This window comes from Triticum urartu, unplaced genomic scaffold (genome assembly GCF_003073215.2).
Source record: "Triticum urartu cultivar G1812 unplaced genomic scaffold, Tu2.1 TuUngrouped_contig_3434, whole genome shotgun sequence".
Lineage (NCBI taxonomy): Eukaryota > Viridiplantae > Streptophyta > Magnoliopsida > Poales > Poaceae > Triticum > Triticum urartu.
In genome coordinates, this window is record NW_024113969.1 from 1 (window position 1) to 14,393 (window position 14,393).

The following is a 14,393-nucleotide window of genomic DNA, read 5'->3' on the forward strand; positions in this document are numbered from 1 at the left end:
CTAGGGTTACATGGAGTCAGTTAAACCTAGCTCTTATAGAGAAAATTTGTTACTGGGGGGGGGGGGTGTAGGGTTACATGGAGTCAGTTAAACCTCCCCATTTTTTCCTGCTATTTAATAGTAGGTGGCACTTTTTTTGTTTTGTAGTGATTTATTTTTTATTTTAGGTCACAAAATTTGTTTATGAATAGTTAAAATTTGAATAGTTTAAATTTGAATTTTTTAAGATTTGTGTGAATCACTAGTTTATGAATAACTTTACTATTTATTTTTTCATTTCTACTTAGAACTAAATACTTATAGTTTTTTAGTGATTTCTTTTTTCTTTTAGGTCACAAAAAATAAAAACTTCTCTGTTATTGAACGTAGATGCACTTATAGAGAAAATTAAACATAAATTCATAATTAATTTCTATTTATGAATTTAGGTCCAATTTCCTCTATAGGTGCATCTATTTTCACTTTGAGAGGAGCTCAACAACGCAGAGAGGGATGGGCTTATAAACAGGTGTGGGCGCCCTTCGGTTGGCGAGGTGGGACTAAACTCTGTGCCAACCCTTTAGTCCCGGTTCGTGACATGAACCGGGACTAAAGGGGAGCCTTTGGCCCCGGTTGGTGGCATGAACTGGGACCAATAGTGGTGGGCCAGGAGCGAGGCCCAATGGTCCCGGTTCGTCCCACCAACCGGGACCAATGGCCCACGTGGCCCGGCCGGCCCCCTGGGCTCACGAACCGGGACCAATGCCCCCATTGGTCCCGGTTCTGGTCTGAACCGGGACTAATGGGCTGCCCCGGCCTGGACCGTTGGCCCCTTTTCTACTAGTGCGATATGCTTTGTAACAATTTTATTGCTAACAAGTAAATTACCCTTCATCATTGGTCTTTCAAAATTAGTTATAAGATTTTTTTTTCTAATATATGCATCAACAATAAAGTTGTGGCCAAATCTGGAAATAGGTAAATCACTTGCTAGACATACCTCTTCATACATGTTGGGAGAACATGACGATTGTATCACTTGAATAATACTCTGCTCCACTTTTGAATAACTCCCCAATTGCTTGGTGTCCTCTTTTTCTTGAATAGATTTATATTTGATCATAAATTTAACCAACGTGTCCGACTACGGCTAGCAAAAAAATTATACCGTTGAAAACTTATTTCAAATACGAACTCAACGGTATAATTTTTGCTCCCGCCGCAGCCGCCCATGTTCGTTAAATTTATGGTTAAATTTGAATCTCGAAAGACGTGAGTGCACTACATTATGGAATGGAGGGAGCACCTGCTACCACCTTGGTTTGAGCATCCGGCTAGTGGCTGCTGACACATAATTTAACGGGAGGTAATAATACGACCAGGAGTCACAAAACTTGCGCTCAATGTTCAGTTTGATGCTAAAATTTTAAAAATACGAAATTGCAGTCACATAACTTGACTCAAACGTGCACATATCCGTCTGTATGGCCCTACCTGTCAGTGAGTGAGGGCTCTAGGCCGATGCATTTTTACACAAAACACCTTTGTATTTTTTATTCCTGTGAAAAGCCATTCATAGCGACGCAGATTTGCATGAACCCGTTACGAATTTTTTATTTCCACGATGAGCTTTAAAACAGAAATCGGTCTCGCCAAACGACCCTTCACGTTCACATGTCGCTACGGATAACAACAGAATATGTACTAAACGAAAATGCATATGGAGCTGAAACGGGCTGCAGATACTGTGGCCATTTGGCACAAGGAATTTTTCTATATATATTTACAAAACTAAAGTTCTTTAGCCATAGGGCGTCATGTTGGCTAGTTTCTTTACTAGAGATTATTTATATTCCTGACAACATTGTCATAATGGGCATGTACATCGGTTCAGTTGGCCATCATCTGCAGGATGCGTCCATGTCATCTACAGACTATTCTGTAAAAAGCACGTACAGTAGGTGACTTTGGGCCGGCCGTATAACTCTCCAACGGCCCGTGAATCATGCTAACCAATTCAGACTATAATACGAACGGAAGAAAGCTGATTTCCTGGAACACGAGATCCATCCGGCCCACCCACGATACGCGACGGACTCATACAACGGAAGATAGGTCATCTGTAGGCAGCGATTTCTACGGCAGTAGATCGTCGTTAATTCTACAGACAGACCCGGGTGTTTTTTCCATTTCTCTCTCCCCACGTCATTTTTTTCCTTACGTGTCTGGTGTTACAGACGGCTGACTGTACATCATTGTACATGCCCTAAAGCCCTTTGCTTCCTAAAAAATCATAAGTAAAAGAATATCCTGCACATGTCCAAGTCTGACAACTTCATTACCTTGTTATATGATCAGCTGGCTCCCCCACCCCCGCCCAGCAAAAGCCGTTGGCTCTCCCTCCATAAAACAACTGCCAGAGTGGCTAATGATCTAGTATCTCTTGTCCGATCTCTGACAATCTTCGGAAGGGCACATGAATCTGTCTTGGATTTTTCCAAATATGCGCTGATGCGAGTTTTGGACCAAGAAGAATGCGGTAACCACTTGGAGGACAAGCATCTTAGCGAGATATGCAGCAACCTGTTACTGCTCAGGTACCTAAGCCTAGGAGCTGCTGTTATGGTTACGGTGCTCCCCAAAGAGATAAAAAGAGCTTCAACTTTTGGAGACGTTGGATGTAAGAAGGACCAAGATAGAGATTCTGCCCACACAAGTCATGGAGCTGCCATCCCTGATTCATTTATTTGGAAAGTTCAAGCTCCAACAAGGTATAGGAGGCCAGAAAATGCAAAAGCTACAAAATTGGTTCTCCGAGAATAGCAAATTGGAACAATAGCAGGATTTTGTTGTGGACAACAACAAGAGCCAAGGATTTGCACCGCTCATGGATCATATGAAACACTTGACGAAGGTGAAAATATGGTGTGAGTCATCCACTAATAATAGCACAGATCCCACTGCCAGCGGCATCAGCATCAGCATCAACAGCTACACTCATGTCTCAAAAGCCATCAAGGGTTTCATCAAGAGAAGCACGGACGTGAAAAAAGCTCATTCACTTTCAATACATTTCAATGATAAATGGTTACAAGACTTACTCGTGAACTTGTCCCTACAAAAAGAAGAAGCTTCCTCCTGCTATCTCGCTGAAGCTACAAGGGGGCAACATATGCAGCATGCCTTCATTTGTTACCATGCTAGGTGGTCTGACTAAGCTGTGCCTTTCATCCCCTCATCATCAGCTGAGCGGGGATATTCTTGCTGCCCCGAGCAGAGTGCTCTGCTTGGCGTACCTGAAGCTGATTGCATCTAAACTGGAGAAACTTATCATCAAAAAAGGTGCACTTGGAAGCCTGCGACTACGATGCATCGTGGTTGAAGTCATGACTGAACTGGAAGTCCAAGAGGGAGCTCTGCCACTCCTCGAGTCGCTCCAGCTGCTGTGTAAGGATCTAAATGGCTTTTGCGGCATGATGATCCAGTCCCTGGGACGTATTAAGGAGGTCATCCTCCATGATGGAGTGAATGATGGAACAAAACAAAAGTGGAAGGAAGAGGCAAAAATCCACCCCAGATGCCCCAAGCTCTTGTTTGTTAAGACAGCAGAAGATGTTGATATGGGAAGTGAACCTGCAGGAAATTCGGAGAGCCCTGCGGCGCCAACCACTGATACGACGTTACAGGTGACAGTGCCCCATGATGCCATTTCTACTGGACAGTCTGGTAATCAAGTGTTGTGCATCTTATTTTACTTAATTGTTGGTGCTTTGGCTAACTATTGGTGTTGAGTTATATATACCACCTCTTCACACATCTATGTGACATTTTCTATTGTGCAGTACAAGTTGATGGTGATGATCTGCAACAGGATGATGATGAGAAAGAAGATACGGATGAAATTGATATCCTAGAGGGTTTTGCTAGCAAAACTTGTCTCGGCACTATGATGAACAAGGAAAGTTTTGAACAGGGGATGGAAGGAATGGTAGGTTTTGAGGATCAGCAGATGGAAGATGTCACTCCGTCTGATCAGGCTGATCAAAATCTTGTCCTTTTGGTGGTGGGTGAGAATAGAAGAAAGAGGGCTAGGACTGTTGGTGAAGGCAACTCAATGGACAATGTTGTTGATAGGGTGAAGCGCAAGAACCCAGAGGATGTCCCACGTAATTTAATATTCCAACTGTCATAAATTTTCCAATGTTTCTCTTGTTGACATGGCTAGTAAAACTGGGGTGACGTTTGGAAGTAATATTCTTGAGGTAATAAATCTATTCAACCGATTAGAGATTTAGAAGCTGCTAGATGACACAAGTGTGCCTCTGAATTTTGATTCTTCCTATGCCATGTTTCTAAGTATCTGTAGTGTGTGGTTAGTGCAAACTGAATATTCAGGCTATTCCTGTTTCTTTTAACTGTCTGTGCACTTGGGTTCTGAAGTTTACTGGTGATGTTAGAAATCTGATGGCTTTTGGAGATGTTGCTGTAATTTGGACTATATGGGAGTCTACAAATGCTCTCTTTAGAATATCTTTCCTACTGATACTACTATGTGTTTTTAATTGTCGCACTGGTTATTGTCGTTGGCTGGTTTGCAGAAATGAGGCCTACAAAATAAACAGCGGCTGGCCTCGCGGTTGCTGTCTCCGATGGAAACTGAGGTTTTCCATCAAAGAAGTGGATGGGGGGCCATCGGTGCATCGCTTCGCAGATCCATGATGATGTTTTTGTTTTGTCTGGAGTGCACATGTTTGCAAAAGCTTGGGCTAATCTTGCTCGGGAGTCGGGATAGGAAATAGGTTTGCTCCGAGTATCAGGTTGGCACTTGGTGTTTTAAGTAGTTGTTGCTTCGGAAACTGGTCTGTCTATTCCCCTGGCATATTTACATGCTAATGGTGAATCCCCATGTGCTGCCGCTTACTACAACACCGTACCAGACTGACACGGCTATGGTGAAGATGGTGAAGTGCTTCCAATAAGCTTTTCCTTCCAGTTTCTACTAGTAGTGCAATATAAGTTTACTTTCATGCATGTCTATTTGGTGGCTTTCTGCTGTGCCGGAGTTCACCATGTATATTTGGCCCGGTTAACTTTGGCATCTGTTCCACAAAACTTTATAATCATCCTGCATTCAGTTACAGGATCATCTATTGTTTCTGTTGTTGACAATAATATTTGTTCTCGCAATTTGTGGACAGCTTTCTTTGTTGTTTTCGAGTATACGATGATTAGCATGGAAACTAAGGCTCAAAAAAGGAAAGGTTCAAGAGAAAACAACTTGGTTGTAGTTTGTGCTGACCTGTTGAAACCTATGTGCTGGACACCGGAGATTGGTGAAGTTTCTGACAGGAAGTCGGTGGGGAGTCAGCTGCAATCACCGAAAAGGAGTTACCCCGACCAGCATAGGAGACATTAATGGGCTTGCATCTCAGTTTCCTCCCGCACACCGGCTTCTCCCGCCTTGCTGACACGTCGCTCCTCACCCGCGCCATCCAGTATCTTCCTTGGTTGGATTAATTGGTGCTCGGGTCTGTTTGTAGCACTCTGAAGAGTGAAGAGACAATTTGAAGTAGGTAGGTATCAGCAAACAAGCTGTCTAGCTTGTATGCGAATGAGAAGCTCCGAAGGTGACAAGCAAGAAACCATGTCGAATTCCTGCAGCCAGAAGGCTAATTAGTATCTGTAATGAAACTGAACCGTACTTGCAACACATTAATTGCAAGTCAGTGTGCAGACTTGGCACTGAGCACCGCCATCTCGCGGCATTCCCAACCCCTGTCTTAATCTCTGACCGCCTGGAAATTCAGTGCAAGGTCCACCGAGCAGCATCGGAGCTTGCATCAAAATTTCTGAGAAGAAATTAACCATGTCTAAATCCCTGCAGCCAGCACACTAATTAGTACGTACTAGTAATGAAACTGAACTTGCAACATAGTACTCCCTCTGTAAACTTTTATAAGAGCGTTTAGATCACTGGCTTGTGAAGGTCGCCGTGCGGGCGGGGATAGGCCAGAGGTGGGCGGAGCTGGCCGACGGGATGCGCTCGATTCCGACAGGGGAGGCATTTCCGGAGAGGACCGAGGGGATCCGCCCGAGAGCGCTGTACATCAAGCGCGGCCCTGCGGAGGCCGTGCCCTGCTTGTGGCTATCGCGTCAATGGAGAGAGGCTGTGGTCAGCCGGCGAGCGCCCCCCGCCAGCGGAGGACGCCGATGGTTAGCCGGGTCCAATCTAGCGAGTGGAGGTTAAGAGATGGGGAAGGGGATGACAAGGTGGGCCCATGTTACCTGCCTGATGTTACCTGCCGGGTTCAAAAATAAAACTTGATACTTCCCTTTCCCCGTGTCACGTAACCTAGGCAACACAACCGGCGCCACATGCCATCTCTCCTCGAGCTCCTCCCTTGCCGTCGCTGGAGGCCACCACCCAACCGGCGCCACATGCCATCTCTCCTCGAGCTCCTCCCTTGCCGTCGCTGGAGGCCACCACCCAACCGGCGCCACATGCCATCTCTCCTCGAGCTCCTCCCTTGCCGTCGCTGGAGGCCACCACCCAACCGGCGCCACATGCCATCTCTCCTCGAGCTCCTCCCTTGCCGTCGCTGGAGGCCACCACCCAACCGGCGCCACATGCCATCTCTCCTCGAGCTCCTCCCTTGCCGTCGCTGGAGGCCACCACCCAACCGGCGCCACATGCCATCTCTCCTCGAGCTCCTCCCTTGCCGTCGCTGGAGGCCACCACCCAACCGGCGCCACATGCCATCTCTCCTCGAGCTCCTCCCTTGCCGTCGCTGGAGGCCACCACCCAACCGGCGCCACATGCCATCTCTCCTCGAGCTCCTCCCTTGCCGTCGCTGGAGGCCACCACCCAACCGGCGCCACATGCCATCTCTCCTCGAGCTCCTCCCTTGCCGTCGCTGGAGGCCACCCCCCAACCGGCGCCACATGCCATCTCTCCTCGAGCTCCTCCCTTGCCGTCGCTGGAGGCCACCACCCAACCGGCGCCACATGCCATCTCTCCTCGAGCTCCTCCCTTGCCGTCGCTGGATGCCGTACTGGCCAAAGTGACCGGAGATTGTTTCGTTGACCCGAACTCTAGCCACGGCCATGGGCGGATTTGGGCCCCAGGCAGCCCAGGCCATTGCCTGGGGCGTGGGGAATTTCCTCAGCCTATATTTAGAAGAAAAACAAGTTCGGCCTGGGGCGCAGCCCAGTTCCAAGCCCAGGCCGCCAAGGCCAACTGGCCCAGCCGCCCAGGCCGACTGCCTTGCACGGCAGAACCCCAGCCGTAGCCGCCCGTTCTTCCCCCGTTCCTCGACTCGGTCGTCTCGAGTCTGGACGAACCCTGGGCGCCTGCCGTCGGCGCCGCTCGCCACCCGGCTCACCCTCTCCCAGCACCCGCGGCTCCCCCTTCCCCCCATCCGGCAGCGCCTCCCATCTCCCCCTTCCCGTCTTCTTCATAGGTTGCGCCGCTGCCTGCTACTGCCCTGCCAGGCGTCCGGCGAGGTGGTCCTCAAAAATCGGCCGTGCTTCCTGACGCAAAGGTACTGGTTTGATATTTGATGGTTTGATGCCCATGTGATGCCACTATTTTTGTTTCTAGAGATGCCACATTGCCACTGTTTGATGATGACTTTTCTAGATGCCATTGTTGTCGCTTGATGCCACAATTTGTTAGATGTGGAAACCGATTTAGACATTGAGGAAGGCAAGACAAGTAAAAGAAACAAGACGTTGAATTCTTTTTTAAAAGTTTGAACCACGGGTACGGCAACAGGTCCTTCAACTCAAGATGAGTAAAAATTTGGTGGAAGGCTTAGCTTCTTTTGCAATTGAAAATGTAGTCATGGGAGGCCCAGATCAACCAATCCTTTTATTTGGTATATCAATCTTTCGGATCATCCATATATATGCTACATATTGTCTTTTGATTTGTCTTGCTTTATTAGTTGAACCATCATGAAACAAATGTTATCATTGAATATTATGTTCGGTTTCTTATTAGTTATGGAACATAGATTGACTTTCAAATTTGCAGTCTTAGTGGACTGAGACTTCGCTATGTGTCAACCGATGTTGTATTCCTTTGATCTTGCATGGAGATCCGTACATAATTTATTTTTTCAACTTTTTTCCTTTTCCTTGTTATATACTATGTCAGTTGACTGAGACTTGGTTAAGTCTCGGTCGACTGACCTAGACACACCCATTGACTTTTGTATGCCTTGAAACCAAAGTTTTTTTTTCGTAGATGTTAGCCCTTAGTTTCTCGCCTGGGGCGTCAGCCAATCCTGGGTCCGCCACTGGCCACGGCTGTTGTACGCAGCAAGCCGGCCGACCCGCCGTTGTATCCACACCGTTCCCAGCGACATGGAGCCGCGGCTCTGCAGCAGCACCGTCCACCACGCAATGCGCGCCACCATGCCCGCTCAGCTCCTCCCTGCATCCAACCCATCGTCGCCCCACCGCGGATGACGCCGTGTCACCTCCTTGCTCTGTAACAGCACGTGGAGCATGGCCCCGCTTGTGGCACTCGTGGTTTTCACTAGTGGTAGCTTGGCTATTGGCTCTAAACTTTTGGATTGAAGTTAATGGAACATCATCTGAGAAAATGAAGTATGAACTAGATAAATCTGATCCATATATGATTCGATTGTGTGGCATAGCTGCATGGAGAGGGAAAATATTTTCTTCTTTAGGTAATAGAAGGAGAGGAGAAATAAAAAAATTTAGAAGAGAGAGGAGAAATATTTTTTTTGCGACACAGGAGAAATAGATTTTTTTTCGAGGCAAAGGAGAAATAGATATTTGTGAATATTTAGGAGAAAGAATGAGGAGGAAACGGATTGGGCTTAAAGTGAAGAAGGGCCGGTTAGTATGGATGGTCCTACGGTTTGCTTCAGCAAAAGAAAGAAGAATGGGTAAGTTTTGGGGGCCCAAAAGCACACACACGCTGCTGGAGCCTGGAGCGAGACGCGCGCGCGCGCTTTTCCCTCGCGTTGGCGCGAAACTCTCTCCTTTTGGAGTGTGACGACGCATTTGGTTCGTGGCATTTTCGCTGTCTCCCGAAAACACCGGCTAGCGATTACATTACTTGCGTTTGTTTCGGCCGCGTCGGTTTCAAGTCCCATGTAATCGCAAACCATCCTTCACAAAACTGAAAACACCCGATAAAGCCTGGTATCGAATAACACCGTTGGTGCTGATCGTTTCCTTCACCACGAGGACCAAGCAGCGGTCATTTCTCCACCTCGAGGACCAAGCAGCAGCGAAGCAGTACCATCGCCGTCTCAATTCAGCGCCGCCGATCTCCATTCGCCGCCGAGCGCCGCCGATCTCTCTTCGCCGCCGCCACCACTGCCGCCATGGGTAGCGCCATTGATCTCTCTTTGCTGCGGCCGCCACCGCCGCCGTGGGCAGCGCCGTCGATCTCGCTTCGCCGCCATGAGAAGTAGCGTTGTTGTGAATGGCTGGTGATCTCATTTTCCGTCATGGGCCATCCCCGGCAGCCATCCGTCCTCCAGTCCTCCGGCTTCTTCTACATGGCCGGCGACTGTACTCCACGGCTTCCTGTTCCCTTGCATGAACCAAACACATCATGTATTCACTTACCCCTAATCTAATACAGTGTATTCTCATTACAACAATGAATACGTTACCTGAGGTCCAACCAAACGCGTCGTCAGTTTTTTCAGAGTGCCCGCGCACTTCTTCTCCTCTGCCGCCGCCGCTCCTTTCCATATCCATCCCCACTTCCCCAGCCATCTTCCTTTTCCGGTCGATTAATCCACTCGCTGTTTCCGCAGACGGAAATCGAAATCAAATCGCAAGGTATGTTATATATGCTCTCCGTGACCTGCAAAGTTTTCATCCAATCTGCTAGCTAGTGCGCTCGTTCCAGTACACTAGTACGATTTTCATCCAATCTGTGGTAACTGGTAGGTATGGGGATTGGCGAACGCGATTTTGGTTAGTATTTTGTTTATTTAGACGAATGGCCGCTGATTCGGGCTGGGTGGGTGCTGCTTCACCTGCGAGAGCTTTGTTTGTTTGGTCTGGACAGGACTGGTGGGGATTTATGCTGCTCTGCTCCCGCTAGTAAGTGTCAGAAGTCAGATCCTAGAAGGGGCTCAACCTAATCATGAGATTTGTAATGGAATTGCACTGGAATCTGGCAATAAACAACAAGCCATCATGCATATTGCTGTAAAATATTTTCACATGTCTTTAGGGTTTGCTTAAGCAAAGGGGAATTCGGTGCCGACACAGCGGCAGAGGCGAGCTCTTCTTAGAGCTGCTCCAAAAGTAACCCAAACTTTACAGTGCGCTTAACAGTAAATAACGGATTGCAGAATCTGTGACTCCTGAAATAACTCAAACATTATATATGTAGATGAATGACATAATTTCACTTTTCCTGGGGTGATCTGTGTATGAAATTTTTCTGTTGAATTTATCTCACAATTTTGCCTCTTCTTTTTGTGTGTGTGTGTAGATGGCAGGATCAGCAGAATTATTTAACAAGCTGGATAGGATCTTGGCAATGACAGAGAAGGTCCCTACAAAAAGATCTATTGTGGACTACGCCACCCTCACGGAAGAAGAAAAACAGGACAAGGGTCTCGAGTGGCTAACATCCATGTGGCAGGGACGGGTGAATGCGGTACTGGGGGATCTAATGGGATCCAGGGGAAAAATTACAACACTCGCGTTTATTGCTCGGCTCAAAGAGGATGGTCATCATGGCCCGTACATGATAGTTACTTCTCTGTCCTGCATCGGGGAATGGTCGGAGTGCATAAAGTAATGTTTCTAAATTTACGATGTACTCCCTCTGTAAACTAATATAAGAGCATTTAGATTACTACTTTAGTGATCTAAATGCTCTTATATTAGTTTACGGAGGGAGTATTTCACTGTTACACCGTATCTCGCTGCTAGTTAATGTCCTAACATGGGGACACTTTGTTTCAGGCGTTTTCCATCTATCAATCAACAAATGTATTTTGGAAACTTTAAGGATCGAGCGGTGTTGAAGAAAGAGTTTGTGCACAAGACTGTTGGCCCTACTTTCCCAATCATATTGACTTTACATGGTATGGTCCATTTAGAAAAGAATTGGCTGTGCGATAGGCGGAAACGTCTTACCTCGTTGGAGGCGACGGATTCGTGTTAAATAGCAGGGGCGCACCTCCCTGGAAGCGCATACATCGTTGGAGATTTTACAGGAGGTGTATAACTTGGAGAACAAGAGATAGAAATAGTTACAGGAGATAAGAAGATAGAATTACATGTAAACCGAACCAACTATCTATCCTAGATCCTGCGCCAAGTCTTGGACTCCTCCATGCGTGACAATCTCCATACGTGACATAATATATATTGTGTTTAACACCCTCCTTTAATCACAACTTCATCAAGTTGAGATTATGTTTGAAGTTCTCAAAACTTCTAGTGGGTAGAGCCTTGGTGAATCCATCTGCAATCTGATCCTTGGAATGCACAAAGCGAATATCAAGTTGTTTTTGAGCCACTCGTTCTCTGACAAAGTGAAAATCAATTTCAATGTGTTTCATTCTGGCATGAAAAACAGGATTAGCAGACAAATAAGTTGCACCCAAATTGTCACACCATAAGCATGGAACTTGTTTACTCTTCACACCAAGCTCTCTCAATAAAGACTGCACCCATATGATCTCAGCTGTAGTATTTGCTAATGCTTTGTATTTTGCCTCAGTACTGGACCTAGAGACAGTGGCCTGCTTCCTCGCACACCATGAAATCAGGTTAGGGCCAAAGAACACTGCAAACCCTCCAGTAGAACGTCTATCATCCAAACAACCTGCCAGTCAGAATCTGAGAAAGCACTAAGAAGTGTGGATGATGACTTGCTGAAGTTGAGACCAATATTAAGGGAGTTCTTGACATATCTAACTATTCTCTTGGCAGCTGTCAAATGAACAGTAGTGGGTGCATGAAGAAATTGGCAGACTTTGTTAACAGCAAATGATATATCAGGTCTTGTAAGAGTAAGATATTGAAGTGCACCCACAAGACTTCTGTACTTAGTGCTGTCTTCCTGACTCAAGGCTTGTCCTTCTGTGAGAGATAATTTTTCTGAACTTGATAATGGAGTGGGTGAAGGTTTACAGCTATGCAGACCAGCCTTTCTTACCAGATCAGTTGCATATTTTTCTTGAGACAAGTGAAGTCCATCATCATGTTTCTTCACTTCTATCCCTAAGAAATAATGCAAGTCTCCAAGATCCTTAAGAGCAAACTCTGCACTGAGATCCTTCAACAATCCTGTTATAGCTTCATCAGATGAGCTTGTAACAATAATATCATCAACATAGATGAGAACAAAGATATGAGTGTTGCACTTGTTATAAATGAACAGTGAAGTGTCAGACTTGGAAGGAACAAAGCCAAGAGTTTGCATCTTTTGACTGAGACGTGAATACCACGCCCTTGGAGCCTGCTTCAACCCATACAACGCTTTGTCAAGTCTGCACACGTGCAGTGGTGCACGTTTGTTCTCAAACCCAGGAGGTTGTTTCATGTACAGTTCCTCTTCCAGAACACCATGAAGAAACGCGTTCTGAACGTCTAGCTGTCTAAGACTCCAGCCCCTGGACACAGCAATGGACAAAACAAGATGAATGGTTGCAGCTTTTACCACTGGACTAAATGTGTCCTCATAGTCAATATCATAGCGTTGCTTGAAGCCTTTTGCCACAAGTCTTGCCTTGTAGCGATCAATGGTGCCATCAGATTTTCTTTTAATCCTAAACACCCACTTGCAATCAATGAGATTTTTACCTTGCTGTGGAGGGACCAAATGCCAGGTTTTGTTTCTCTTCAATGCCATGTACTCTTCATGCATGGCCTTTTTCCAATTTTCATCAGCTAGGGCTTCATCAAGTGTGTAGGGTTCACCTGGTTCACCTGTGGAGCACACCATACCATATTCTGTAATATGCTTATAATTAACTGGTTTAATTACCCCCTGTTGCAACCGTGTACGTTTTGGCGTTGAAGTAGCTGTCACGGGTGCCACAGAAGATCCCACGCAACCTGCAGACACAGCAGGAATCGATCCCGAGGCAGATCCTGACGAAGCAGCAACAGATTCGGCAGCAGATCCCGCCAGTGGATCTTCTGTGGCGGTAGACGGCGGTGTGCAACGGCGCGGCTCCGCAGAAGATCCCAGCGGACGGGGCTCGTCATGACGGCTTGATGGAGAGGCAGCGTCCGCTGCGCCAGAGGCGGGCCCCGCACCTATCGGCCGACGCGGGTCACGCCGTTTGTAGCACAGGGGTTGGGCCGGGAACCGGGCCCCCGAAGACCCAATCGGAGGCGGACACGCGGCGCCGCGTGATTCGCTCGGGTTGGTGGAGGCAGCGCCGCGAGTCGCTGGTGGCCGCGTGGCAGACGCTGGCTCGCTCGCCGCGCGCGCGCTGTCGGCGGCTCCACGCGCAGCTGCTGGCGCAGATTCCTGAGGGGATTCTGCCCCCCTGCCAGCGGCTGATCCCGAGGGCAATCTGCTGGGCAGTTCTGCCTCTGCCACGGGAACTGATCCCGAGGAGGATTTGTTCCCTGGTTCGGGCCACATGAAATATGGCCCATGTTCGTCATTTTCTTCATCATTTTACACTCCGTTTTCTTCTGCAACATCATAGAACTCATGCACAGTGGTTTGAGGGTTAGTCAACATATGATCATCATGGTTTCGTTCCCCTTCATCGAGACCGGTGAGAGAAGATGGTAGAAGGAGGATTTATTTACGGAGTAAAGCACCGGCGTTAGGATGAAGATCGGCAAAGGGAAACTTGTTCGCATCAAACACAACATCACGGGAAATATAAACGCGCCCGGTGGAAACATCTAGGCACTTAACCCCTTTGTGTTGGGCACTATAGCCAAGAAAAACACATTGTTTAGATCGGAACATGAGTTTGCGTGAGTTGTAAGGACGGAGGTTGGGCCAACATGCACAACCAAAGACACGTAGAGATGTGTAGTTGGGCTTGACATGAAGAAGCCGTTCTATGGGGGTTTCATTGTTTATAACACGGCTTGGGAGCATATTGATGATATGAACAGCGGTGAGAAACGCTTCATCCAAAACTTGAGAGGCATGGAAGCACCAGCTAAAATAGCTAGACCAACTTCAACTATATGCCTATGCTTGCGTTCGGCAGAGCCGTTTTGTTGGTGAGCATGAGGGCATGACACATGATGTGAAATGCCAAGTGTTTGGAAGAAGGAATTTAATTTCTCGTATTCTCCTCCCCAATCGGATTGGACAACAATGATCTTACTATCAAACTTGCGTTCAACAAATGCTTGAAAAATTTTGAACACTTGAAAAACGTCGGATCGTTTCTTAAGATAGGTCCAAGAAAATTTGCTAT

The 14,393-nt window shown here is 47.2% G+C and overlaps 1 pseudogene; it reads left to right on the plus strand.

The window, feature by feature from the left end:
• The first annotated feature begins 1,851 nt into the window (after nucleotides 1-1,851).
• Nucleotides 1,852-13,208, plus strand: LOC125527278 (annotated as a pseudogene).
• The last annotated feature ends 1,185 nt before the right edge of the window (nucleotides 13,209-14,393 follow it).